The following is a 17,157-nucleotide window of genomic DNA, read 5'->3' as shown; positions in this document are numbered from 1 at the left end:
ACTATACATTAAAATTCACACTTGAGCCCTCATTCTGATCACAGAAGCGCCCGCCATCATGGATGCTGCATTCACCTCTTCAGCCAAACACCTCTGTAACTGTGAGTGGGTGCTGACCGTGATGATGGATTGGGGCCGAGGTGGCACTTCCTCCGGCCCCAATTTAGACGCTTTCCTTGTGTAGAGCGCCTTTTGTATAATGTATGAAGGGGGCTATGCTCGTCCCAAGCTGTATTCATACGTGATGTTCAACACTTGTACAGATCCATACACGGGTACAGATATTCACACATTCTGTTGAACACAGGTGCAGCAGTGCACTTCCTATCTGTCGCATACATCTGAGGAGCCTGTTGGTTGGGCCGTCGAGCCGGTGTCGACTCCTGGTGACCACAGAGCCATGTGGTCTGTTGATTACTGTTTGATGATGTTTTAATTGTTAATTGTTTTATAATCTTTGTTTCCATTGTTAACTGATTTTAATGGTTTTGTTTTAATTGTAAACCACCCTGAGCCATTTTGGAAGGGCAGTATAAAAATCTGATAGATAGATAAATTGTGGTTTTCTTGGTAGAATACAGGAGTGGTTTACTACCATTGCCTTCCTGTGCAGTCTGAGATGATGCCTTTCAGCACTTTCCTATATCACCGCTGCCTGATATAGGAGTTCCCCATATTCTGGGAAACACACCAGTGGGGATTCAAACCAACAACCTCCTGCTCTATAGGCAGGTTGCTTCCCCGCTGTGCCATTAGGTGGCTTTGAGGAGCCTGTACCCAGGTTCATTTTAAAACGTGACCACAGGTACACTCATTCCACACAAATGTATGTACCTGTGTACAGCCATCTGTACAGCATAGTGTCTGAATAGGGCTTCATGAATTCAGCCTTCAAATGAGGAAGGCCATGGAAAAGGTAGCCTTTACATGCTCAGCATTCTACAGCTAGATGGCAAATCCTTGGGAAACATTAACTCTGTTTGCTCACGTCTAGGAGACCCAAGGGCAATTGTCTGCAGGTTCATTAGCCTGCTGACTGTTACCGCAAGGAATAACCTAGCATGCATTTTATCATAACAGGCATGGAATAGGAAAGCACTACACTTGGGAGCCCACAAATCCTGCCTGCTGGGTCACTAAGAGTGGTTGCCGTTGCTCATTGAAAGGATTCCCTCTTTGCTGCCTGAGTTCTCCATGCGTGCACTGCATAGAACACTGATCCGTAAGAGGAAATCTCAGTGTTGGACTCAAGGGACCAGTCCGGTCTCCATCAAACTCCTGAATCCTCTGGCATGTAACAGGGAACTTAGTGGAGAGGTGGAAATAGTCTCCTTTTTAGCCTACTTTCCAGGAGGCTTATGAGATCACCCGGCATTCCATGTGCATGTCGGTCCATGAGTGTTTATCCCCAACTATCAACTTCGCAATGCCTGGACCAATATGAGCCAAATCAGGTAAAGTTGTAGGGACAACCTCAACGGCATAGTTTGTCATCCACCCCAATTCAAGATGGTGGACACGTAAACATTTGAGGCACAATTGGGCTAACTTGTAAACCACCTAACCGATTTGAACCCAATTTGCTACAGATGTAGGCAGGGATCCTCAACATTGGGCCCCCAGATGTTATTGGACTTCAACTCCCATAATCCCCAACCAAAAGCCACTGAGGCTGGGATTATGGGAGTTGAAGTCCACTAACATCTGGGGGCCCAACGTTGAGGATCCCTAGATGTAGGGACACATAGGGATGGTTCAAGGGCATAGTTTGTAATGTCTTCATCCACCCTGATTCAAGATGGTGGGCACACTGAGGTGCAGTGAGCTAACTTTTGAACCGCCTAACCGATTTGGACCAAATTTAGTCCAGTTGTAGGGATAATGAAAGGAAAGTAGACAGATGAATTCTGACCAGAACAACTTGTCATCTCTAGTGAGAGGCAGAAGCAGTGAGAGACTCATTGCCCCTTCTCTAAAGCCCAGCGTGACATGAGGCAAGGCCTGCCCCACATTTCCTGTGGGGAAATGTGCACAAACATGGGGCATGGAGCTCTGTGGGTAACCTGAGCTGAAGGTTTACAACAGAAGGGGTACACTTGTTTTTAAAGGCTGGGAACCCCTGGTCCCAACATGCACATGAATTACTTCATTTCCTCCCAGGCAACCCACATGGACTTGAATCCTTGAAGCTACTGGCCTTACATTGGTGGACAGAACAAGTGGCCTACAGGCCAACACAGTCCCCCTTAGCCTAGGGCTAGCACCTGTATGCTGCCTTTGGCCAACATGGATCACCTACTGCCACTTGAGGCAAATACACAAATGCTACCCTCTTTCTGGACAGCTGAGATCCTTCTAATGTTCTGCTATTTTTCTGACCGAGTAGGTAGGCACTGATGTTAGAAGATACTGTACACCCCCTCCCCGCACATCCTGCCCTCCCTGACTGGCTTACCAATTCAGAATAATGTTGTGTACGTTTCAGCCAGATATTTGCAGACAAATGTCTCCAGATGATCTCAATGGGCCATGGAGCTCATGGTGAAGATGACCATGATGAGTTTTCTTAAATACCCATGGCCTAAGCTGTTTAGGGCTTTATAGATTGCAACCAGCACTTTGTATTTTGCCCAGAAACTTATTGGGAGCCAATGTAGCTCTTTTAGTATAGGAGTAATATGGTCTCTCCAAGATGTTCCAGGGACCAAACTGGCTGTCACATTCTGGACCAACTGCAGTTTCTGGACTACATACAAAGGCAGGCCCACATAGAGCACATTGCAGTGATCCAGTCTGGAGGTTACCACTGTTCTGAGGTCGTTTATCTCAAGAAATGGACGCAGCTGGCATATCAGCCGAAGCTGATAGAAAGCACCTCTGGCCACTGCCTCAACCTGGGATACCAGCAAGAGGTTTGGATTCAGGAGTACCCCCAGACTGTGTACCTGTTCCTTCTGAGGAAGTGTGACCCCATCCAGAACCAGCAAATCAAAACCATCTCCCAAGTCCCAACCCTGCACAACAAGTACCTCTGTCTTATCTGGATACAGTCTCAGTTTGTTGTCCCTCATCCAACCCATCACCACCTCCAGGCAGGCCTTTAGGGAGGTTATACATTTGATTTGTAAAAGCAGCAATCACACACACAGCATCAAATATTCTGAATGGGTTGTTTTAACACCACCATGTTAGTCTGGCTCTGTATTGCTACTGCTTCTTTTACTTTATACAAAACATTTAATTATAACATTTGTATTTTTTATTTAGTTATGCCAATCAAGCCTTGACAATAAACTGAAACTGTTCCTGACCAGCTCCAGTTCCAACACTTATTGTGCAATTCGTCCATTATGCATGAGTCAGAATCCATTTCATTCGAGCAGAGAGAAGCTGGCTCTACAGGATTTTTTTTTTTTTTAAGTGTGTGTAGCAGAGGGAGAATATCAAGTACTGGCTGCTAAAAAAAACAGTAGATCAGACTTGGCAGCTTCATAACATTCACTGAACTGGGCATTTGGTTGCTATTGGCATGTTTTTCCGAAGGCTGAGTCCAGAGAAACCAGGAGAAATATGACACGCACACACCAGTGATGTCCCTGGTGACATGAGCAAAAGCAATTTGCCAAAAACATTCTCCTGCGGTTGCCTGTGAACTAAGACGACTACCTGGTGGCCTTCTGTCTGACGTAGCTGCAGCTCTGGAGCAGAGCAACACCTGGATGGAGATCTGCCTGGGAGCTCAAGTGTGTCCTCCTTGCTGGGTGCAACTCAACATAAGAACGAACAAACCGTCATGTGCTCAGGAGCTGCCAAAGGTTGCTGTCCCTCCAGGGAGGATCCTAAAAACAAAAACGACTGGGGCTGAATGCTAGAATTCTAGAAGACGCTTGATAAATGAAATTAAGCGTGTACAGCTTGTTGTCTGGCCACCTAATAGCACAGTGGGGAAATGCTTGACTAACAAGCAGAAGGTTGCCAGTTCAAATCCCCGCTTGTACTATATCAGCGATATAGGAAGATGCTGAAAGGCATCATTTCAGACTGTGCGGGAGGAGGCAATGGTCAACCCCTCCTGTATTCTACCAAAAGGAAACCACAGGTGGCCAGGAGTCGACACCGACTCGACGGCGCACTTTACCTTTACAGTTTAACCTAATTAAGTCTGCAGAGGACTCCCTCCGGTCCACCTACAAACTGCAGCCTGGAGCTTTTTCTTCATGTCCTCCAACACCCTTTCTTCTCCTCCCCCCACCTTGTTTATCCCCCCCCCCGCTCATCATCCAGCCTGAAGAGGAGTTCTGATGAACTCTGAAGCTTGCTCACTACTTTGCTATGTTTTTGCTGGCCCTAATAAAAGGTATTGCACTTCTGTTGCTTCCAAAAGCATTATAGCAATTAATAGGGATGCTTTTGCACCAGTATCGATTGCCAAGCAAGGGTGCACTCAAAATGTCAAACTAAAGAAAAAGCAGTGAAGCACACCAAATGAATAATTTCAAGATGTCTACCAGGTGACAATCCTTGGCAGAGTGTCCAGGTACAACAGGGCAGGTTATACCCACACTAGCCTCTTTTCCTCCTCCTCCCCCACCTGCCCAGAGCAAGCTTCAACCTGTCCCAACAGGAACTAGCTGGCTTAATGGAGCCAGGAAATCCTTGATCTCCTCAAAAGCTGGCAACAGCAAAGGTGAACTGGCATGAGTAACAAAAGAGTTCTGGGTGTGACACGAACACCTCTGCACTAGGAACAAGAACAAGCTACACTTGCTTCACGAACTGGTAGGTATAGGGACAGGCTCTGATGGAAGAGATGGGGAGGGGAGGATTCAGGGGGAGGTGCCCATCCTGGGTGGCTCAGTGCATCAAGGAAGAGTGGGGACACTTTTGCTGGAGAAAGAGCTTCTCAAGAACTCACCTTCCTTCCTTGAAATAAAGCCACAAGTGCATTTGGACACCCTCGCTGAGCATCTTGCGACCAAATGCACACTTTTGAAACACTCCCAAGCTTGATTCAGGCACTATGTTATACAAATACACAGATATCTGTACACTCATACACGTTGGTGTGTGAAAAACTGTACATGGGTTCATGCTAAAAGTGAACTTGTGCACAGGGCCCTCAAATGCACAGTACAGATAAGTGAACTTCTGTACCTGCATTTAAGATAACATGTGAATAACTGTACTTGTGCAGAGATCCGTCACTGAACACTCATAGGAGTGTTGAACATAACATGTACAGGTGACCCTCGTTGCCCACAGGGGTTCTGTTCTTGCCTACAACCGTGGATAACGAGACCTTGAGTGGATGGGAATGGGGGGGTTAGGTTCCTCGGGGTCAAAAAAAGCAGGGGGGGGGCAGGGAGGAGACAGAAATAAGTGGAATAATGTACCGTGCCATGTTCTCCAGGTGTCCAGCAATCCTCCCCTCAAACCCTAATTCTGCCAATTTTCAAGAAAAAGAATCACGGGGGAAATATTTCCCCCTGAAGAAAACCACAAAATGGTTCAAGTTCAGCAAAATGATGGATGGAAATGACCTCTGAGGTAATCAATAGAGAGGAGAAGTGATCTTGTGGTAGCAAGCATGACTTGTCCCCTTAGCTAAGCAGGGTCCGCCCTGGTTGCATATGAATGGGAGACTAGAAGTGTGAGCACTGGAAGATATTCCCCTCAGGGGATGGAGTTGCTCTGGGAAGAGCAGAAGGCTCCAAGTTCCTTCCCTGGGATCTCCAACATAGGGCTAAGAGAGGTTCCTGCCTGCAATCTTGGAGTAGCCACTGCCCGTCTGTGAAGACAATACTGAGCTAAATAGACCAATGGTCTGACTCAGTATATGGCAGCTTCCTATGTTCCTATGTGATTTCTGGCCACCCAGGAACCACAGATAAGAGGATTTTCACTACTTTTGTATCCATGAATAACGAGCTCACATCTCCATTGCCTGACAGTGGATACACGAAACCATGGGTGTCGAGACCATGGATAACAAAGGCCAACTGTACTCCTGAACACAATTTGTTCCACTAGGGGAAAAACTTCCCCCTTCCATTTCAAACCATTCCTATGACAAATGTTCACCTTAACTACCTGGTTCTCCATTTGTCCTTATTCTTTAATTACCCCAATATAACCCAATATTTATATACCGCAATATTTAATTACCCCAATATTACCCTCACTGGCACTCATTTCTCTCTGCAACTGTTCCAACCCCAGAACTATATGCACTCTGTAACGCAGGCTCCCACAGCACGCTCTGAAGTATTGCTCGATCTTTCAGCACTGACTGTGAACTCCCCTTTTTGATGCAAAATTCTCCCAGGTAGTGTGGAAACACCCAACCAGTGATTTGCAAACTCACTGAGAGTATTTTCTATGGAAACCCACACAGTAAAATTAGCAGGCAAATGGTGTGTGTGTGTGTGTGTGTGTGTGTGTGTGTGTGTGTGTGTGTGTGTGTGAATACATACACAGGGCTAGGGAACACAAGAGTCGAGTTCCAACAATAAATCCTGTGCCAGATGTTCTCTCCTTTCAGCTATACTCACTCAGAGCACAGCTTTAGCCTGGGTTTAGTCCCAGTTTGTTTTAAAAGGGTTTTTCTGATATTACAACGACCTACTTACCTGAAGGTTAAACCATGTGCCTTGGGACATGTATAAGGTTGTTATTATTATTATTATTACATTTATATCCTGCTCTTCCTCCAAGGAGCCCAGAGCAGTGTACTACACACTTGAGTTTCTCCTCACAACAACCCAGTGAAGTAGGTTAGGCTGAGAGAGAAGTGACTGGCCCAGAGTCACCCAGCTCGTTTCATGGCTGAATGGGGATTAGGACTCCCCGGTCCTAGTCCAGCACTCTAACCACTACACCACGCTGAGAGAGGGCCAGTTTATCAAGGTGGTCACTTCAGGCATTGTGCCAGGCACTGAAAACTGTGTCATCACATTTCCGCACCTCACCAGAAATATAGAGACCTCCACACCACTTATGTATAGATAATAAATTGCCTTATCGAGAGAGAGTCAGCACATTGGTCCATCTGCCTTAGTATTATCTACACCAGGGCTGCCCAACTTCGACTCTCCAGCTGTTCCCCCACAACTACAATTCCCATCATCCCCAGGCACAACGGCCAGTGGTAAGGGATGTTGGGAATTGAACTTCATTATGGCATGCTATCCAGGCAGATGGCATTGAGAGAGTAACCACCAGATGAAGAGTCCCTGCCCCGAGGGATTTACAATCCAAAATTCAACACAGGGGAGGCAACTGAGGGAGGAAAGGGAAATGGAATAGAAGACAAAGCAGGGGAAGTATGTGTGCTCAGTTCACTTACGGGTACTTTGGCTTCGTTTCAGAAGGGGATGGCGAGTGAGGGACTGTGTCAAAGGCTTCAGGGAAAGGTGCCATTTTAAAGGAATGGGAGAGAGGTGGGAACATCTGGGGAGCAGCAGCAGGACCACCACCGCCACTTGGCAGGACAATACAGTCAGCCAGCTTACCAAGCAGTTGCAGACGCATTGGTAAAGTTGTATGCAGTTGGCCAAAGCCTCTGAGCATGTACAAAGTGCTTTCAACCACCACTAAGCAACAGCAACGGCTTTTCAGGCAAGCCTGAACCCTGCCACCTCTCGAACAACAAAAGCATCATTTTTCGTGTTTTTCCACAGACACCTACACGTTGGCATTTATTTTCTCTGGGTGGCATATGCCTACCACCCACCCTTTCAATACGAAGACTAAGCGATTCTGCATGAAGCGAGTGGCGGGGAGGCTTTTTATAGCCAGCCATGATGGTGAATGCAGTGAGTAGTCACACACAGCATCGCTCTGGGAGCAGCATCACCCTTGCACGGGGGAAGAAAGATGACACAGAAGTGGGTTGCAGCTAATCAGCATCAGGAATGTCAGAAATGAGCAATGCCACCTTCTTCCCTCAACTCCCCCCCCCTGCAGTGGTATCCCCACCTCACCTCTGAGGGCGGGGCTGTGAGAAAAGGGACTTTCCACCTTCACTACAAGCGTGCAGTGACTTGCATATTTCAGATAAATGAATAATACATTAACTCCAAGGCAGGAAACCGAACCGAACCGGCAGGAGGCCTCAAGGACTCCCCACTCTAAAACCGTGGGTGGTCAAACCCAACCAGAAAGTTTGAAGGACATGTCAGAAACAAGCACACCAGGAGTTTCAGAGCTACAGCTAAATTGTACAGGATCACTCAGGATTTGCATCCCTTTACATAAATATGGTTGCTGAATGGAGTATGCTTTGTGCAAATCACTCTTACGTTTTGACCTATAAGTCTTAGGACACACCTTGGCATATCCAACTCACGTTCTGTTTATCACACTCATTTGCTACCTTTTATCCTATTTATTCTATTTTACCCTCACAACCACCCTAGGACGGAGAAGAGTTGGGGAGGTGAGTTGGTCTGGGGAGAAGAGCTGGTCTTGTGGTAGCAAGCATCAATTGTCCCATTTGCTAAGTAGGGTCTGCCCTGGTTTACATTTGGATGGGAGACAACGTGTGAGCACTGTAACATAGTGTCCTCAGGGGACAGGACCGCGCTCTAGGAAGAGCATTTGCATGCAGAAGGTTCCCAGTTCCCTCCCTGGCAGATAGGGCTGAGATAGGCTCCTGCTTGTAACCTTGGAGAAGCCACTGCCAGTCTGTGTGGAAAATACTGAACTAGAAGAACCAATGGTCTGACTCTGTAAATGGCAGCTCCCTATGTTCCTAGATACCAAAGTCAACCAATGAATTTCAATCCAGGTCTTCCCAGGCTAAGGCCGAATTCTGACTGAGGATCCAACCTGTGGGCTGTATTCAGATTCACTTCAGATTACTGGTGGTGGAGGAACCTCAAATAATGGAATGACACTCTGTGCAAGCAATTCCCTAAATGCAGATAGCCAACATATCAGGGGGAAGACTATGTTACAACCATTCACCCCCTGATTTGCTAGCTTTCGGTGTTCTATAGAGAAGTTACACCATCTTTTTGGTATAGACTCCACAAGCTGTTCTCTCCATTTCTGCCACATGACCAGAGAGAATCCTCACCTACTTGGTGCCAGGCCTCAGAGAGCGCACTCCACTACTCACAGTCAATGAAATGCTTTTTGCCCTTTGCTACCCAAACTTGGAAGCTAACAGTGCTGGAAAGGAGACGGCTTAAAACCTTAAGACGATTTGCTGGACAGATTCAGAGGATTATGCCAGGGGTTCTCAAACTTGGGTCCATTGTTCCCTCTAAGGCATGCGCATGTGCATGTGCCCACAAGTTTGTTTTTTTAATGTCCGCTCAGTTAATTTTAGATCCCGCTCAGGTTGAATCAGGAAGGCCCCGTTCTGAATGCACATGTGCACACACACTGCCTTGAAATGGCCGTTCATAACAAAACTCATTCTGCACGCAGATGGAAAAAAATTAGGGCGAACACTGCTGCTTGGGTCCCCAGATATTATGGGATCACAACTCATTTTCTCCAGCCACAATGGTCAAGGCCCTTGTGGCTGAAGATGGTGGCCATTATTATTATTATTATTATATTATATTATATTTATTTATTTATTTTTACATTTATACCCCACTCCTCCTCCAAGGAGCCCAGAGCAGTGTACTACATACTTTAGTTTCTCTTTCACAACAACCCTGTGAAGTAGGTTAGGCTGAGAAAGAAGTGACTGGCCCAGAGTCACCCAGCAAGTTTCATGGCTGAATGGGGATTTGAACTCGGGTCTCCCCGGTCCTAGTCCGGCACTCTAGCCACTAGCCATTGTGGCTGGGGAAGATGGGAATTGTAGTCCAACAACGTCGCTGGCTTAAGCCACAGTTTGAGAACCCCTTTAAGCCATGGCTTACTAGTATGAGCCTTGGGCTTGTACACTCCTCCCTCCCCTTTGCAACCAAGGAACGGAAATTTGTTGCTTCAGTTCCTTGTTTGAAGCAAATTGTGATTTGTTATGTCTGCACTTGGCAAATCACAATCTATTTGAGCCACAGGTTGTGGGCATACCCCGAGTGGAGATCCTGGCTTGGAAACAGACAGTGGTTAGAACAGACCAGGATTTACAGGCAGAGCAGGAGTTCACTGCTGGATTTGGTATTTTCAAAAAAAGAAAAAAGCGGGGGGTGGGGGAGAGAAGCCATTTTTGTTTCTTTGCACATCAGTGATAGGCAACCTTGGTGCTCCAGCTGTTTTTGAACTACAACTCCCATTCCCCAGCCACTGAAATCTGTCTGGCACCTAGCAGGTAGCAACTTAAGAATGCATAGAACTTCCTGCTCTCCATCTCATTGTAAGACTGTTAAGAACTGCAGACTTTGGCCCATTTTCTCCATGTCTGATGTTGTCCTTGGTCCTAGTAATGGAATTTCTCAGCCTCAGTTCTTTTCCTATTGAACCAATAAGGTTACCTATGATATGTGTGTGTGTGTGTGTGTGTGTGTGTGTGTGTGTGTGTACATACAAACACTGAAAAGTGGGAGTTGGGCATGTTGCTAGCAAGGGAAGAACGAGTGTACACAAATATCCTAATCCCTTTCTTTGTGATTTAGGAACATAGGAAGCTGCCATATACCTAGTCAGACCATAGGTCCATCACACCCAGTATTGTCTTCACAGATAAGTCTCCCCTGCCCTCTCTGGAATTGGGTCATGCCTCTTTGCAGGTGGGGACAGTGAAAAAGTACCTATCTTTCTATCCTATTTATATACTGCCTGATTTATGTGTCTCTGCTCCATTAAATCTGTACATATGGACGTAAGAAGCCACCTTATACTGAGTCAGACTATTGGCCCATCTGGGCCAGTGCTGGCTACACAACAGGGCTGCACAACTCCAGCCCTCCAGCAGTTGGACTACAATTTCCATCATCCTCAGTGGTCAATAGGGATGAGGGGAGTTGTAGTCCAACAGCTGGCGGGCTGGAATCATGCAGCCCTGGTTTACACTGTCTGGCACTGACTCTCAGGGGCTTTAGACAGGGAAAGATCTTGCCCAGGACCTTCTGGAGATGCTGCCCAGGCCTACTACACACACACTTGATCTGAGCCCAAAGGCCGAGAAGCTGCCAAGGCCTGAACCTGGGACCTTCAGCATGCAAACCATGTGCTCCTCTCGGAGCTACGCCCCCTTCCCACCAGCCAGGGGCTCTGTATTCGGAAGGGATCCATATGTTTGTGCAGGGGCGCAGTTGCCACTTGAAGTGCTCCAAGCTGGCCCTCAGAGCCACTCTTGCAAGTCAGGATATCCACCCACAAAGGAAGCCGGGAAGAGCACATCAGAGCTTTCCCCACTCTGACCATCCCGCAAATACTAAAGAGGTCGCAGTAGTTAACCCGCAATTAGGTGTTTTTGGAAACATGTCCTGAGCAACGCTGGATGTGAAAGCAAAAGACGAAAGCATCGTGCATTCGCAAGCTTTTTACCAACTTATCATTCTAGAAATGGTTGCCCTTTTCCTCCCAGCCATATTGGAACAAAGGAAGGGAGACTTGCTGTTTTTGTTTGCTGCCCAAGCAATTTCTAAATGAAATAGTTCCAGGATCTGTACTACAGAGATTCTCCAGTCACCAGCTCTGGCTTCCCAACCACCTCAAAACTGCCAGTAAGTTTGCATGCACAAGCTGTGCCTGCAAGATCAGCAGGAAATGCACAGGGACTCTGCAGAGATGGAGAATCTGACGAGAAACCAGATTCTCTCACTGGTGTCCTTGGTGGCCTCGAATCCAAATAGCTCCTATTGGGTGGGGTCGGGGCGGGAGCCCAGGCTTGATGAAATTCATCTCATGTTGCTTTTCCTGACATACATTCTTTGCATGCATTTTGGGACAGCAGTCAAGAGTGGTATACAGCTATTCAGTTGTTCATTTCCTCATGCATGTGTGTTTTAACTCAGAGGTATCCATAGTCCATCTTTTGATTGAATTAACCCCCAAGCTGGCTTTAAAATCAGAGAGGGAGGGGGAGAGTGCGCATGCACACACATGCGCACAAAATAAGGCACAGCAGAAAAAGATTTGCAAGACGGACAAACAGTTCCATGAAGCATCACAAGAGACCAATTATACCACAGCACAGTCAGAGGGTCTCAAAAGTCTTCTCAGACAAAACAGCCTTTCCCAGACATCTAAAAGCCCCTGGAGAAGCACTCAGGAAAACTCCCTTAGGCAGCACTTCCTTAATTTCGGTGCCCCAGTTGAGAAGGCCTTGTTTCAACTAGCCACTTGCCACACCTCTGACGGAAAGGACACCCTTCAGCCTCTGGGGAAGGGCATCTGAAGAGGAGTTTAGAGTGCAGGGAGGTGCATTTGGAACACCTCCAAGAAACTGGACAGGACATGCACAGGATTATTCACAAATACACATCTCTTAGCCACTTTCCAACACACCTCTTAAGGTTCTCGGCCTGGAAAAACAGTGTGGGAAAGAGTTAGAAAGAGACCTAAAAAGGTAGCACAGCGCGACTTAGAACAGTTGAGGGAGAATGACAGTTGAAGGGCAGAGAAGTCTGGTGAAGGAACAAAGAATTAAAGGGCTTAACTGCTCTTGCATCATCTCTCCACATAACCCAGGAAGTCACTCAGGATGCTTCCAAAGAAAACCCCCCACCCCCCAAAAGCGGGGGTGGCACTGTAGCTCAGCGGTGTGGCTCTGCATGCAGAAGGTCCTGGGTTCAATCATGCATCACCAGGCAGGACTAGGAAAGACCTTGGAAAGCTGCTGCCAGTCGATACAGACCAACGCTGCACACGTTCAGCCCTCCTGCTGTTGTTGGACTGTCACTCCCAGCAGACTAGTGCAGATCATACCAAGCGAGATGGACCAATGGCCGGACTTCCTTAGGCAGCTTCCTAAGTCCCACTAGCTCACCCTGCCTTTCCTTTGCAATCAAAGCTCATGGAAAATAGCAATAGCAATAGCACTTACATTTATATACCGCTTTATAGCCGGAGCTCTCTAAGCGGTTTACAATGATTTAGCATATTGCCCCCAACATTCTGGGTACTCATTTTACCGACCTCGGAAGGATGGAAGGCTGAGTCAACCTTGAGCCCCTTGGTCAGGATCGAACTTGTAACCTTCTGGTTACAGGGCGGCAGTTTTACCACTGCGCCACCAGGGGCTAATGAGAGAAAGGCTTCTGTTGTTTCTCTGCTTGGGGCTCGCCACAACAGGGTTTTGGAACAGAGAGATTCAGGAGAAGATTGACAAAGCCAGAAGAGGTGCAGGAAAAGGCTCATGCCATTGGGAAAGTGTGAATGAAGAATCACGCAGGAGGAGGAAAGGGTGGGTGCTCTCCATCCTCGAGGCCAGCATGTGAAAGGGTATGGGGAATGCATCTCCACCAGTGTTGCCTCTTAACAGGGATTCCCTGTTAGATGTTGTTGACTACAACTCCCCTAATCCCCAAACAAAAGCCACTGCAGCTAGGGATTCTGGGAGTTGTAGTCAACAACATCTGCCTGGGAATCCCTGTTAGAGGGAACACTGATCACCACTTCTGTCCAGAAAGTTCTTTCAGTTTGCAAACAGCTTTATTTGGTTTGCTCCCCTACAACCCTACTAGTTTGCTTTTCTGTCGATGTTCCAGATTGTACGCTCGCTAAGTCAGAAATACTTGTCCAAGGCTACATAGAGAGTTCACAGCAGAGGCAGGATTTGCACCTTGATCTGTCAGATCCAAGACCTCCTCATGTTACAGGAGTGTGGTTATAGGTCTCCCATGGGAGCCTTCATTTCATGCTGCTCCAGGAATGAGGGACTGGATCCTGGGGTGGGGAACAGCTATGTCTATCAGCCTCTGGCAGTGGTTCTTTAGAATGTAAGAACAGCCCTGCTGGATCAGGAACAAGGCCCATCTAGTCCAGCATCCTGTTTCGCACGGTGGCCCACCAGATGCCTCTGGAAGCCACAGGCAGGAGTGGAGGGCATAGCCTCTCTCCTGCTCTTACTCCCCTGCAACTGGTACCCAGAGGCATTATATACCGCTTCTCAACAGAAGTTCCCAAAGTGGTTTACAAAGAGAAATAAAAATATATAAATAAAGATGGCTCCCTGTCCCCAAAGGGCTCACAATCTAAAAAAGAAACATCAGCAACGACCATTGGAGAGATGCTGTGCCGGGGATGGATAGGGCCAGTTTCTCTCCCCCTGCTAAATAAGAAGAATCACCACTTTAAAAATGTGCCTCTTTGCTCACTTAGCAGGGGAACTGCTAACTTGTTATTTCCATAACAACCACAACTTGTTGTTATTTCCTGAACTGCAACCCATCTTTTCATGCATGGGATATTTATCATAAAATGGTTCTGTTGGTCTAGCTGGGAGACTGATTATGATTAAATATATATATACACTGCTTTTCAACCAAAAGCAGTTTATATAGCAAAGATAGGGAAAAAATTTAACACACACAACAAAGTTTACTTCTGAGTAAGCCAGCAACGGCCGTTGGAGAATCTATGCTGGGCTGAATAGGAACAATTGCTCTCCCTCTGCTAAATATAAAGGAAGTCACCACTTCAAAAGGTGTCTCTTTGCTCTCTTAGCAGGGGTGACGTAGCGATAGCTACACATCGAGCACTTACTGGTGCAAAGATCTCACAAGATCTCCCTTGGATAAGTGGTATGTCCTATTACAGGAATCCGTGAGCAAATTCCAACTGCAAATTTTGCTTAGATGCAAGGCATTCTGTGGGCTTCCCCTGCATTTAGCCACCAATGTCATTTGGCGGCAGTGGACTCTCTAATGCTAACCGAATACTATATTTTCAAAATCAAAATGGGATCTTAGGCCAAAACAGACTCAACTGTGTCCAGGTGGAGCTAAGGAAATCTGAAACCTCAGATGGCATGGGGAGAAGCCAGATGGTATAATCCAAGCTTTGTGTTACATCATTGGATCTGTTAAGTTTGCTTCTTGGATTCTCTCGTTCAGATCCTTTACGCTTTTGTTTGGTGATCATTCGAGCTCTCCCACTCAGAGTATTTAATATTGTCATCGTGGCAGAGGGATGCTTTTTATTTCCCACTTTTAAATTCAATGAAAAATTTCTAAAAGAAGGGTGCGCCATGCAATCGCATCTTTAGTTTAAGTTGCTACACTTTTAAATTAGGTCCCCATTGAGATCTTCCCCAAAAGTTTGTTTCAAGCAATATTATTAATTATCTTTGCATGAATTTTTTATTCATTCTAAAAGCAGGAAATCTATAGGCCCGGTTCAGACATCACACGGAAGCAGGACTAGAACCTTGTCAGTCCAGCTTCAGACTTGGTTATGCCTTGGTCACTTGACTGAGGTTGAGACCTGGACAAGGGTGTGTGTGTGTGCCCATCCTTGTGAGTTCTGCTGAACCTCTCTGCAACTTTCAATGCCATGAAACAGGATTCTAAATAAAGCCTCACAAAACCCAACAGAAATGCTAAACACAGAATTTTGGCTCTAGACAATGTGGCTCTAGAAAGCTAAACCAATTCCTTCTTCCCCCTTATACACTTTGTATCTTTGCAGACAAGTATTTAGCATATTTCAAAAGCCAAGCCAAGGTACAGGCCATCATCCTGCACTGAAAACAAAATAATGGCAACTCGGACCAAGGATGCTCAGCAAACAACGGAAACTCCAACCTGTGCTGGCTACTTGCTCTATTGCAGGCAGCAGCACAATACAAGGAATGCACAGGATCCAGTTGCAGGCTAATATAAGGCTGGCCCTCTGAGCAGGCAGGCAGGCAGGTGCGGCTCTTGGGATAAGAGCTGGTCTTGTAGCAAGCATGAATTGCCCCCTTTGCTAAGCAGGGTCCACCCTGGTTTGCATTTGAATGGGAGACTACATGTGAGCGCTGGAAGATATTCCTCCAGAGGGGGTGGGGCCATAGCTTAGTGCAAGAGCACCTGCCTGCTTGCATGCAGAAGGTTCTAAGTTCCCTCCCTGGCAACATCTCCAAGAAAGACAGGCTGATAGAGACTCCTGCCTGCAACCTCGGAGAAGCCGCTACCAGTCTGCGTACTGAGCTAGATGGACCAAGGGTCAGTGGGAGGCAGCTTCTTCTGTTCCTATGATCTGAGTCCCATAAGAATTCCCAGGGCCCCCAAAGGATGCCCTTCTGCTACCATCTAACACATCTCTGTGCGAGTGAGTAGGAAGCCGAGTGGCAGCTCCCCTATCCACCAGAGAAGCCCGCTCCTTCTTCATAACCCCTTTCAGCAACCTCGAACAGAGAGCAGATACCCTGCAGCATCTTTTGGCCACACACAACCAGCTTCCACGGAACAGGGAAACAAAGTCATGGGTGGTATGAAGCCAGAACAAGAACTGGCGAGCTGAGGAGGAGCAGGAACCGGAGTCTCCCAGGAGGAGCAGCCTGGAAATGCAGCCCTGGGAGTTGGAACCATTTAGACAAGAGCGCTGCAAGCTCAGCCCCGACAGCCACGCCAGTGGCAGGTTTTGACCTTGTTCTTTCTTTTTAGACTGCAAGCCCTTTCGGGACAGGCAGGGGACTGTCCTTTCATTCATTCTGCTCGGCAAACCACTTGGAGAAAGGCATCGTGGCACTGTTGGAAAGTGCTACCTGAGATATTCCTAACCACAACTTCCATGTCTCTTTTGGGGGCGGAGAGGTAAAGAGCCAGCAGCAGCAGCAGCAGCAGCAGCTAGGATACCCAGGCCAGTGCAGAGCCTGATTCGTTCAGCTGGGAGGCAGCTCAGTGTACGCACACAACCCATCCCCCAGCACAAGGAATCCAGAGCGACTCTGACCCAGATTTTCAAAAGCCTCCCAGGCCACAGCTGATCAGATAATGCTCTTCCATGACTGCTCCCAGCCCAGCCTCTCCTCCGCCAAGCCTCTGATCTCTCCACTCATCCGACAACCCCAGCTTCTTCTCCAGCCCCCTTCCTCCCCCACACCGCTGCCAGAGCCGCCGCCTCTGCCATTTCTCCTCTCCCCTTCCCCATTTTACTCTTTGGTTTCAAGCCATTGTGTCGTTTTTGACCGGAGATGGGAGAGTTAATGAGCTAAAAAGCACACAGGCAGCCCAGCCAACACCACTGAACAAGCAATGAGGAGTTAATCCCCACTCTCCAAAAAACAGACCCTATTCCTCAACTGGGGGTGGGGGGGGGAGAAGC

General features: G+C 47.3%; 1 protein-coding gene across 6 annotated transcripts in view; it reads right to left on the bottom strand.

Annotated features, from left to right (window-relative positions):
• Positions 1-17,157, bottom strand: part of ZMIZ2 (zinc finger MIZ-type containing 2) — a 119,572-nt gene that overhangs the window by 72,478 nt on the left and 29,937 nt on the right. For 2 of the 6 annotated variants that reach the window (XM_053269172.1, XM_053269173.1), the window contains exon 2: positions 3,667-3,839. The exons of the other annotated variants lie outside the window; for them this stretch is intronic. The gene's annotated coding sequence lies outside the window, so the exon portion shown is untranslated. The remainder of the gene's footprint in view (positions 1-3,666; positions 3,840-17,157) is intronic. 6 annotated transcript variants of the gene reach the window in all.

Source organism: Hemicordylus capensis, chromosome 8 (genome assembly GCF_027244095.1).
Source record: "Hemicordylus capensis ecotype Gifberg chromosome 8, rHemCap1.1.pri, whole genome shotgun sequence".
Lineage (NCBI taxonomy): Eukaryota > Metazoa > Chordata > Lepidosauria > Squamata > Cordylidae > Hemicordylus > Hemicordylus capensis.
The sequence above is the reverse complement of the archived record's forward strand: the minus strand, read 5'-3'. Positions and strand labels throughout refer to the sequence as shown.